Here is a 9,940-nt window from a genome sequence, read left to right as displayed (position 1 = left end):
GGCCCAAGGCGTCGGTCTGCAGGGCCCGCAAGGCGGCAGGCGGCCGGCCCGAGCCGCAGAGCTGCAGGCGAAGCTCCCTGCTTGTAGTGGTGGCGGCCAGCACCACCTGCGCATGAGGCGTTGTTGGTATTTCGCAACGTCTACTTCAGAAATAGGGTCTAGTAAGTGATACCCTATTATACCACGCAGAGCCCCCACCCTTCGGATGGATAGACATTATACTAGAGCAAACATATGAATACCGGAGCATGTAGAAGTTAACAAGAACTAAATCTCTAACCAGACAAAGCATATAATAACAAAGCAAACTAATCATGAAATCTATGTCTGTAACCATAGGGCATATATCATGCAAATATAAATAACTATAAGATAAGTCAAGTATACACGACCAAACATTACAAAAGAGATCTAGTAGCGAACCCATATCTATTCCCTAACGAATGTCCGTTGATCCGACAACTACTTCACCTAAACTCTACTAGCCTTACAACTACTCAAGAGAGAAAATGAGAGGAGTGCTCTTGCTTGTCTTGCCATCTCTGCCTCATTTCCAAACCCACCCCCCTCTCATATTTATAGGGGGAGCTCAATGGCATGTGTTCACTTGCTTGGACGACGCGTGGCAGCCAGACCCGACTTAAGAAAACCAGTAGGAAGCATCCTGCAGAGGCCGGAGGTCGGTGGGGGACTGGGCCCACGCGGCCGACCATGGTGGTCGGCCGACTGGCAGGTGGGCCCCACCGGTCCCCCTCTACTCTGGTGGCCTCCCACGTGTCTCCTTGCTCCTTTCTCACGTGTCCAAGCTTTTGGTATGTCGGTTAGGTGCTGCATGTGGATCATTTGATCCATGTGAGCCTGAATTCTGCGCTCTGATTGGTCGACGATTTTTCTCGTGGATTATAAGGTCTTCCTAACCTGCACTTTAGTCCAATTTTCTATCTTTGCATAATTTTTAGAGCAGTGGATTTCTACTTTATTTTAGATAAATATGCATATAAAATATTTAAACTCTAAAGATTTTCTGACCAAATTGATGCTTGAAATTGTTCGTTAGCAAGCGTCAAAAAGATCCCCCATGCTATGCTTTGCTCGTCCCGAGCAAAGTAGGACAAAATATGTTGTTGATCAGAAAATCACTCTAAGTCATACTTATCCATCATGTCAGAGTTTTTAACAAAATAGTATGTCTATAAATTTGAATAAGTTGGCTCACATACCTCTGCTTTATCCCCAACTCATCCATGGGGCTTTTAGCCTTCTCCTTGCCTTGAGCTCTTGAGAGTTAGAACAATGCATAGAGCTATATTTCTTTATTCATAGATCAACAATCCATCTGGAGGTTTTTCTTAAAAAGGTTTTTTTTTCAAAACAAGGAAAGGTTTTCTTAAAAATGCATATAAAATATTTAAACTCTAAAGATTTTCTGATCAAATTGATGCTTGAAATTAGTCGTGAGCGTGAAATTTGCTCCAGTGAGATGGCCATTCCAATTTCCTCCGGCCTGCAGCAAAATGCTACAAGCAAGAAGCGGGAAACCACCGGCGGGACAACTCCAACAAGCCCGAGAAGGAACACATCGCTGTAGCCAGGCCTGCCGCCACCTGCCTCGACGCCACCAAGAAGGGCCCTGAACCCGTGCAGCCCGCCGCCACCCACCGTGGCAAGGAAGCACCAAAGTTCGTTCAGGGGACCGCCGCTACGCCATGCTGCGACAACTCATCTGCTCTCGATGGCAGGAAGGCGAAGATTCCAGGGATGAGAGCCCCAAGAACTGTGGTGCTCAGAATAATGTACAGAGTATTGTAAAGACATGATATTTTAAGACTCATTGATATCCACGAGCTAATTTCGACATAGATCTATGTCCATACATTGCTATGGGATATAGAAATACTCTATATACTATCGGCTCTAGAGAGGGCGCGCTCGGAGCAGCCGGCCGCTCCCCGAGCGTCCCTCGGGCGTCACGTGCCCCGGAGAGAGAAGCCCGACGCGGCCCGTGGATTTGCCACGCCCACGTGCCGCGGTCGCAGCGCCTCGGTCCGTCCGCGCCCCGCCGCCTCGGCCTAGGCCGCGCCGCCGACCGCCGGATCCAGGCCCGCCGCCACCGCGAGGACATCTCGGCCTCGGCCACGCCCGCGCTGCCGTTCACGCCACGGCGGCCGACGCGGCAGGGCGTGCAAGCGGCGGACGGCCACAGCGGCGGAGGGAAAAAGGGCGGTGGTGCCTGGGAGCGGAGGCGCAGATCTGAGCGGCGGCGGCGTCGAGGACTTGAAATGGGCGGCAGATCCGGTCCGCGGCGGTGTCGACACGGGCGCCGAATCCGAGATCCAAGCCGAGTCGAGGCCCGCCGGTGGTCTCGGCGTGACGTGGCGGAGGGCGAGGCATGCAGCCGCCACCGGAAGTCGCCTGCCTGCGTGCTCTAACCCTGGGGGACGATTAGCAGGCGGCGGCATGGGGGTGGATCGAGGACGGGCGGCGGCGCCAAGGTTTGTGGAGGGGATTGGAGAGGACGGTCAATGGCGGCGGATCCGAGCGGCGGCTAGGGGCAGAGGCGCGGCGGAACCGGGCGCGGCGGCGTGGAGGCGGAGTCATAAGCGGCGAGGCGGCGGCGGATCCACAAGGCAGGCGGAGGCGCAGGGGCGGTTCGAGAGTTCGCGGTGGAGCCGTGGAGATTAGCCCTAGGCACGAAAAACCGAGAACCGAGGACCGAACCGAAAAAACCGAGAACCAAAGCCGAACCGAACCGAAACCGAGAACTTCGGTTCCATTTCAGTTCCTAGTTCTCAGGAACCGAAATACTCGGTTCGATTTCGGTTCCTAGGCCGGTTAACCGAAGAACCGAGCGCATATGCATTCAGCCCATGAAGGCATCAACCTGGGCTAAGGCCCAACCAAAACCCTAACATACCCGTCCACCCCACCCCCAGCCGGCCACCGCCTAGCCGCCCACCCCTGACCCCCCGACCCGGCCGGCGAACCCCAAGGCGGCGAAGCCCTGACGCGGCAACCCCGGTACCCCGCGCGAGTCACACATGTAGTTAAATCTAAGTAAACATTAGTCGGGCAGAGTTATATGCAGGCTCATATATGTTAGTATTTTACTCCTGCAGGTGGATTATTCAACAAAATCTGCAGCTGCGCATTTGCTTATTCATTCCTGCGCATCTGCGTTCTGCACTAACCAATAGTCGAATAGAAAATGTTTTACAACAAACTATGGTATATTCACAATAATTGTCAAGTCATGCCCTAGATCACATCAAAATCTCTACTACCATGCATACTATTCTACCAAATTAGAGTATTAGTATACCATGTAATACCATGAAACTTTTTGACCAAAAATCTATCAGAACTGTTGTCTCTTAAAAAGTTAAAATACTGAATTGCAGCCATCCTTGTGAATAGAAAAGGTTTTAGATCAAATTATCCTTAATTTTCCATCCTAAGCCAACCTAAAATGATAGAAATTATTTTGATTCAGTACAGATCATGATTTTCTTCTTCTCCACTTTTTCCCTTTCTTCCCTTTGCCATGCCCTTGCCCCGACCAATTTGGATACTTGATTTGCCTCCGAGGTCTGAATCCTTCCTGGCAGCCATGGCTTTGTGGTCTGGGTGCCTGCATACACGCACATAGGCAATCATGGTTTCTATGTGGGTGCCTGTAAGAACCCTCTAGAGATCAAGAAAGGTCAGAGGAAGCTTGCCGAGGAGGGATTCGTTGGTGAGCTAGGGTGAGAATCAGACGCCATATCAATCCGCTCGGCGCTCGTACCTGGTAGGATCCGAGGGCGATGTAGGAGCAGAAGACGATGGCGGCGGAGGGGCTCGGCGGTGGCGGAGGCTAGGGGGAGGGGGATCTCCGCGGTGGAGGAGATGGGTCTCCGCCAGCTAGATCCGTCGATCCGCCCGTGGCTCGTGCCTTGGCAGAACGCACCTGGGAGTGCCTTGACCCGGGCAGGACGACGGAAGTGGCGTGCGGCCACAGCGTGATGCCTTATCTCGATGCTGCGACAGGCGAGGAGATCCGCGCGTGGCGGTTGAAGGCGGCGGTTTCAGTGGGCTCGACTCACAGGCGGCGGAGGAGCAGGGGGGTTGGATCTGCGCGGTGGAGGGGCCTTCGTCGTCCGGTTGAGTCGAGCGCGGGCAGAGCGCAAGGGCGGCAGCAAGGTGGGGAAGACGGCGACGGCGGCGAGGGCCGAGTGCGAGCGAGTGCGAGGGTGAGGGAAACGGGGGGAGATGGAACCGTCGGGCGAGGGGGGGAGACCGAGAGGCGGAACCGCGCGTGGAGAGCAAGGTTAACCTAGTCAAACCGGACCGGTTCCGGTTTCGGCCGGTACCCAATCGGCCAAAATTCAAATTTTAAATTTGAATTCAAAAAATGAAAAATTCCCAAAAATTTTCTAAAAATACTTCAAGGTGTGATGAATCTAATGGTGTCAAATTTTCTCAAAAATTCATTCATTTAGTATAGTTTGTGGGAATTTAAAGTTAAATCAAAAAAGAAAAAGAAAAAAAATGGGCCGGCCCATGAAGGCCCACCGATCAAACCGGTCAAACCGGCCGGTAAACCGGTCACACCGGCCGGTAAACCGGTTGCACGGGAGCTTTTGAATTTCAAACCGGTCAAACCGACCGGTAAACCGGTCAAACCGGCCGGTAAACCGATCGGAACCGGTTGCATGAGAGTTTTTGAATTTATTTGAATTTGGATTTGAATTCAACCGGTTTCCACCAGTTACCGACCTAACCGGTCCGGTAAACCGGTACCGGAGGGCGGCGGTTAGGCCGGTCCGGTCGGATTTTAAAACCCTGGTGGAGAGGCGGACGGACGGACGAACGTATCTCGGAGGAATATTCGAATGACGAAAAAAAAGTGACCGTTTTTTTAGTAGTAGAGAAGAGATTTGCCTCGAACCAAAGAAGCGGCTCCAGCTCACCGCCACCACGACCACTTCCGGCAAGAAGAGGGGAGAGGAAGCTGCAGAAGCGAATCCCACAGCGGGCCTGTGCTCCCGGTGGCAGCAAGGTTTGTCCCCACCCGTTTTACCCCCCCCCCCCCCCCCCCCTAACACCATTCTGTTGTTCGAATTGAATTGCAAATCCTTTCCTATTTTTTGTAACATTGGAGCTGGAATTATGACAGGGACCAGACTTCTCATGGAACAAGACCACGTTTCTCAACCGCTTGTTTGAATGTTGTGGTTTAGTTGATCTAATTATTGGCAAAGATTTGAAGCTTCCTCATGTCAATGAACAGGTTTGTTTACGTCAGAAAATATTTTGACAAAATAAAATCTCCAGCTGGTTCCTGAGGAGGCTGTGCTATTCTGCACTCTTTAGTTCCGTTGTTGCAATTTAGTTCCCTATTAATGTAGAGAACTCCTATATCTGAAGCAAAAGGTCACTATAAGATCGAGGAATCAGTTATGGAGGAACATTCAGAATTGTACTCACCCTTTTCGTGTAGTGCTTTTTTTTAAATAATATTATTTTAATAGTTAATCGCAAAAATAAATGTCTAATTAGGAAAATCGCAAATCTAGGTGCCTGTCGGCCATCCAAGAGCCGACAAATAAGTAGTCGGCCACTGGACGGCCGATAGGCCCTTGTCGGCTGTGCCAGGGCCGACTGGTGGTGACCACATCGGCACCCACACCTTGACGTGGTGCCAGCAGGGCTGTCGACGATATTGGGGCTAGTTGGCCATTGAGGGGTCGACAGGCCTTGTCGGCCCGATAGAATCACCAGTCGGCCGCCCATTGACCGACAGGCCTATTCGGGCCGATAGGGGGTGTAGTCGGCTCCTCGGCTGCCGACTGGCCTGTCGGCCCATAACCATGCCCGATTCACTTCGCCCGGCCATTCACCGCCGCTCGCCGTCACTTTTTTTATCGCCCCCTTCGATGCGCCGCCCTCCTCGGCTCCTCCCTGCGCGTTGCCCGCCCGCGCCCCTCTGGCTCCCCGTGCTACGCCCACCTGCGGGGTCCCGCCGCCCTTCCGCTCGGCCGGTGCAGGGGGCCGGCGGTGGCCGGCTGGCCGCGGGTTTCGGCTCTCAAATCTCCGACAACTGTATTGATTCGGTAATTCTTATAACTTTGTTTTTTTAATTATAGTCTTTTTTAATTACAGTCTTTGTTAATTGTAGTTAGATTCGATTTGTTTTGAATTGTAGTATTTTTTTAATTGCAGTTAGATTAGAGTACTTTAGGTTGCTGTTTGTTCATGTATGACTTGAAACATAATGTTATCTATGTTTAGAATGTTACTCGGAAACATAGTTGCAAAGAGATATGAATTTATGATCAGAATTTTAGTAGCAAGATTTTTAGTTTAAACAAATTAAAAGTGTGTCGATGTGTCGTTTAACGTAAGATCATCTGTTGCATTAGCAGGCATGGATTCACAACTAGTACACATCAGAGTTCATCATGGCAATGGATTAATCGTTTATTGTGACTCTGGGGTAGATTTAAGTCAGTTTTAGTACGTAGATACAACTGTGAGCAGTCCGTTACACATGCGACATGCGGATCTGTTAGGTTGGATGCATAATTTTCTGCAACTGGATCCAAACCAGTGGAGGCTCAGAGTTAGTGGTGTAGTTCCAAGGCCGCGTGAGCATGGTTGGCGCTGGGAACTATATGAGATGAGGAACTCTGTTGGCGTGCATTTGTCGACATGGCTATGAACAAAATGAAATTCCCTCTTGTTGTGCTTGTTCAGCAAGAACAGGCTAACGTAACTCAAGGAGAGAGTAGCACGAGCCATGCCATTCAAGCAACAGAGGTCGTGGCTGAAACCGATTGGCCCCATGAAAATGCAACTACATGCGCAGCCGGCGGTCCTGCAACAAGATGAGTTTGAAGTTGAAGGAATTGGCGGTGACATGAATGCTGACCAGGGCAAGTTGGATGAGGTGATTTTTGATGAAATGGAGCTAGAGAATGAGGGGTACATAACCTTTATTGGGGGTCGAGATGCTTGACAATTTGAAAACGAAGATATCGTTCCTGAGGACTGGGGCAACTTTGAAATGGATGGGCTTATGGTTAATGATGGTCATGACAGTAACTGGGTGTACAACCAAATGGAGATCACTAGTGGTCAACTGTCTCACGATAAAAAACACTTGTAGCATGCAGTTAAGAAGTGGTGTTTCGTGGAAAAGAAACCATTTCATGTGGTTATTTCAAACCCATCCACATATGATGCGAAGTGCCTCTCCCCTGGATGTCCATGGCAGGTTCATGGCCTCAATGGAGTTGTATATATAGGCAAATGGACCTGTCAGCCCGCCGGAACTCGACAGGGCCCTGTTGATAGGTACCTGTCGGCCCCTGGGGAGCCAACAGGCCTGTTTGGAAAATTGGGCTGTCAACGGCCGTGGGCCGACAGACCAATCGGCCCGATTAGTACCTGTCGGCTTTTGGACAGCCGACAGGACCTTTCGGTGCCGACAGCCACGTCCGCGGGATTCAGTTGCGCCATGTCATAGGCCACGTAGGCAGTCGGCCCTTGAATGGCCAATACCCAGCTAGTCGGCTTGCCAGCAGCCGTCAGGCATCTATTCTTGCAATTTTCCCAATTGGACATTTATTTTTGCGATTAACTATTAAAATAATATTATTTAAAAAAATTATTCTTGGAGATGAGGAGTGTTTCTACAGGAGTTTCATTTACTCATACATGGTGATATTTCTAGCTAGCATATGTCACTTACTGTTCCCTTGCTTTTTATAAGCTTTTATACTATGCTCTTTGTTAACTCTTCTACAAGAGTTTGTTCTTGAGAATGATGACATATCCGAAGAGAGTCGTCGTTTATGATGCCATTGAAGAGGTCTCATTAGCATGCATGGGGCTTGAATGGTTGTATGATGACTTCTACAAACCCTAGACAGTAAGATATCTTTGAACTATCAACCTATTATGTACCTATTCTTGCAGTGGTTATGAATTTGATATTAGGCTAAAATTAAAAAAAAGAAATGTTAATTACTCGTGTCATTTTATACAATAAAGTGCTTATCATGACAATTTGTTTAGATCTTTATATCTTGTGTTTTTTCAATTCCTTTGTTGTACCAGTAAAAAAAAGATGAAGATGTTTTGCTGGAGTAGATTGTTTCTACTCGTGATTGCTGTAAGACATTCCTATATATATTCAATTACATGGAGACAAACATATGAAAATGACATTTATTTTATTTCTATCAGGCATTCAAAGAGCTGCTGCAGAAAGTAAAGAGTTGGAAAACTGAAACGAGAGCAGTAAGGTAAATTTTAAATTATGTTTTTTTATAAGATTGTTTTAAATTATTTGTTTCATTCAATGACAGAATTGTGTTTGGTGGAATTACAGAAGGATGCTACTCTTGAAATATTTTCGGGACTATAAACAGACTGAAGTTAGACATAAGCATGAGACATATCTTTTTTGTTCATGTTCTCTCGAACTTATCTAACATATTTTTTCTTCCCAAGTTTTCTCCTTTTTTAGAATTTCTTCTTCTGCTTGGATATGGACCAATCCGTAGTTCTCGGGATTCCATGCAATAGAAGATGGCATTACCTTAGAAGAGGTATTGTAGCAGCATGGTATGGCATTTGCTGCACACCCAGGACTTTTTTGTTCTAATTACTTTCCCCCTGGTATGTTATTGTGATACCAGTACTGCAAATCACAAATTGTGCAAAACCGATCATATGCTGATGTAACATCCCGGATTTTTCCGGAATGTTTAAAAGTCGAAAATCGTGAATTTCAAAAAAAATTCTGGCATGTAGTAGTTAAATTCACGTAAGTACGATCTCTGACTTCTAAAAATTCTTAGTAATTAAAAACTTGTAATTAAATTAATGATTATTTGATGCTAGTGTGGAATATTTGGAGTTTCCAGACTTTATCGTCTCTACATTGTTTATTTGAACTCAAATCGAATTTAATTTTTCTTGCTTGAAATTGTGCCCCTCAATTTAATTTCAAATGCTAACTACCCAACTCGGGCCTAACTCTAACCCACTGACCGACCCGCTACCCAGACCCGTAATCCAAGCCCTAGCCCAGACCCAAACTCAGCCTAACCCAAGGCCATTTGTGGCCTGCCTCCGAATCAGCCCAGCAAACCAACCAGGGCTCTCCCTTGCGCCGCACACTTCCAGCCCGGCCTGCCAGCTTCTAGCAGCACGGCCCGTCGCGGCCCAAACTGGCCGCGCCAGCCCAACACGTCACCACCACCCCCTCGCACCGACCCGTCTCGCCTACACCGCACGCCCCCAGTCGGCCTGCCTCGCACACTGGCCCGCTCTGGCCCGAGACCGCGAGAGCGGCCTGCCACACCACCGCTCCAGCCCAGCAATGCCCCCTCGCGTCTTCCCTTTCTCGGACACTGACAGGTGGGCCCTCCCTATCAGTGTGCCTCCCCTGCTCTTCTTCCACCTCCACTCCACCTCGCTCCATTTCCTTTCCCGTTGCTTTTCTCCCAGCGCCGTCCGCCCATCTGCTCTGCGCCGCCTGCCGCACCTGCCTTGCTCGCGTCAGCCCGCGCCTCGCGGCGCATTCTCCACAGGTGCCCGCGACCGCCCGCGCACACTCGTCCTGATTCCGCTGTGTATCCCGGCTGCCTCCCACGTCCAATCGACGCCCTTGGCGTCCGTGCACCCCGGCCGAACCCTAGCTGGCCGCCACCTATAAGAGTTCTAGCCGCCGCAGCCCCTGCGCCAAACCCAAGGGGTTCTTTCCCCACAAGCCGCCGCAACAATCAGGAGAAGAGGGCCGAGAGGAACAAGAAATAGAGGAAGCCAGGTAGGGGTAGAAGAAGAAGGTGGAAGGAAGGAAGGAGCACTCGCCGCCGCGAAGAGGAGTGCACGCCGTCGCTGCACGCGAGCCAATCGAGCCGGACCGCTGCCGTCGCGGACCAAGATCGAA

General features: G+C 49.8%; 1 long non-coding RNA gene across 1 annotated transcript; it reads right to left on the bottom strand.

The window, feature by feature from the left end:
* Positions 1-3,206: 3,206 nt before the first annotated feature.
* On the bottom strand, positions 3,207-4,296 carry LOC120655376. The gene is made up of 2 exons (XR_005667447.1): positions 3,785-4,296; positions 3,207-3,628 (listed from the first exon to the last, which is right to left on the bottom strand). It is a non-coding gene; the product is annotated as an uncharacterized LOC120655376 (long non-coding RNA).
* Between the last annotated feature and the right edge of the window lie 5,644 nt (positions 4,297-9,940).

The sequence above is a fragment of the Panicum virgatum genome, chromosome 1N (genome assembly GCF_016808335.1).
Source record: "Panicum virgatum strain AP13 chromosome 1N, P.virgatum_v5, whole genome shotgun sequence".
Taxonomy (NCBI): domain Eukaryota; kingdom Viridiplantae; phylum Streptophyta; class Magnoliopsida; order Poales; family Poaceae; genus Panicum; species Panicum virgatum.
Note: the sequence above shows the minus strand (reverse complement) of the source record. Positions and strands in the feature narration are given on the sequence as shown.